Consider the following 2321-nt stretch of genomic DNA (forward strand, 5'->3'; position numbering starts at 1 on the left):
GTGCTGTGCTGTGCGGTGCTGTGCTGTGCTGTGCTGTGCGGTGCTGTGTGCTGAGGTGCTGTGCGGTGCTGTGCTCTTAGGTGCACTGAGGTGCGGTGGGTGCTGCAGCCTTCGCGGCTGAACCACGTCCCGGCTTCCCCGCCGCGCTCCGACCGAGCAGGGAAGGGCAGCGTCGGGACTGCAGCGGGGCCGGGCGGTGGCACTGCATAGCCTTTGTGATAGCCGAGGGGAAAGCCGGGTACTCGTCCCCTGCCCTGCCAGAAGGACTACTATGAACACCGGCACTGATTTCAATCATATGTGTAAGGGACAGAGGTCTCAGAAATCAGTGTAAACATCCAGGAGAGCGATAAAGTCAGGGTATTTGCATTCTCCGTGGTCAGAGAAGGAGCTCAACCATCATCTGTGCAAGCTCACACTAGCTGGAATAAACAAGCATTCTTTATCTCTGGAAGTCTCAAATGTCCTTTTAATGTCTGCAAACTCTTAGAACCAGTAAAGGATTGTTTTGGGATTATTGTATAGCCTGATTTACCACCACAACATACACAACAAAGCAAATACACAAACAACCCATCTGCACAAACTGAGTCCTGAGGGCTCCTGAGACTGAGCAAGGAAAGCTCATGTGACTTCCAGCTAAAGGAAGGCAGAAGAAAAAATAGTGGGGGGAAATTATGCTTATTACAGAAATCTTTACAGAAAGCAGAAATGAAAAAGTAATGATGAAGTAAGAGTGAAAGCGAAGATAAGCAGAAAGAATAATGAAATTAAACTAAAAACAAATTAAGTTATTCTACAAAAGAAGCCTCCAGCTGAAGGAAGCCCCTCTGCGAGCAGACTGCTGCAGCACATCTCAACGTGACAAGCAATTGAGAGTATAATTTGAGCTACAGAAAATTTTAGGCTGGGAAAGGACCTCTGGAGATAGCTGGCTTTCTTTTAAAAGAACGACATTAAATCAAGGACACTGTCAAGCCAAGTGATGAATATTTCTATTGAGGAAATTTCTGATACTTCTCTGAGCAATATATTCCAATGTCTAATTGTTTCTAGAGTGGATAATATTTTCTCCTTACACCTGGACATAATTTCCTCTAAAGAAATATATTCAAATTCCCCTTTGTCTTGTGTACCCCAGTGAAGAATCATCCAACTTTTAGGAGCTGAAGAACTGTTGGTGTCCCAAAATAGATTCTTTCACCTAGTTCGCAAGAGGTTGATCTACACACAGAATCAAGGCATTATCTACAGTTCTGCCTTGCACAGAAAGAGGTGCTTGGTGGCAAATTCACAAAAACCAGCACCATAACTATCAACATTTTTTTACATTTTAGCAGACAAAGGCATTAAGCTCATTGGCTACAAGTTACATAGTTTTTCATATTAATTTGTATTCTTTCTTCTATTGGTTAAATGATTCCCTCACTTATGCTGACAAGCCCAGTCTTTCTCTTCTTCTGAGGCAGTGGTTTCCTGGATTGGTGGTCTGTGAATCAGTGGTCATGATCTCCTCCTGCCAGAATTACCTCCTACCCAGTCAGAGCTGATCTCAGCACAACTGCTGAGCTGTCTTCATTAGTCTTCATTTTGGGAGTTCTGCTAAATGTCCTTGAGGCCCATAAATTCTGTGTTCTTTGTATCTGCTGTCAGTGATACATTCTTATTCCCAAGTTTTTTTAACCTCCCCTAGGTCTGAGATCATTGAAACATGCCAAATCCTAGCCCTTAACAAAGTAATTCTACCAGCAATTCATCTTTCTAACACTCAGATATCACAGTGGTTGGATCTCCCCTGGCCCTTCTTTCCTCCAGGTTTTATATATGCAGTTCTTTCAAACATGTGCCAGACTCTCCAATCCTGTTGGTCTCTTGACTCTCCAATTTTTCAGTCTCTTGAACTCTCCTGGACCAAAACTGAACACAGTAATCCAGGCACTCTCTGTTTATCATTTTGCCTTACCTCAGAGACACACTGAGGTTCCCCAAGCCCCCACAATGGAAACCAAGATTGCTTCTGAAGCTCAGTGACATGTACAATATGGGTGAAACCTCATCTCAGGGAGAGACTTTCCAACAGCCTCAGACACCAACCAAGCATCTCATTCCTGCCAGTGCGTGCCTGGGCAGCAGCCAGCTCCCAGAACTCAGGCTGTAAGCAGCCCGGGAAATTCTTGAGGTGGAAAGTGACATCACGATTACTGTCAAAGGTTTCGTTACTGCCAAAAGTTTCGTTTTCAACACCGAGGAGTTGCACTGAGTGATGCCAGGTGCAGAGCTGCTGCCCTGTCCCGGGGAGCCCTGTCCCGGCGGGCCCTGTC

The sequence above is a fragment of the Parus major genome, chromosome 7 (assembly GCF_001522545.3).
Source record: "Parus major isolate Abel chromosome 7, Parus_major1.1, whole genome shotgun sequence".
In the NCBI taxonomy this organism is placed as follows: Eukaryota; Metazoa; Chordata; class Aves; order Passeriformes; family Paridae; genus Parus; species Parus major.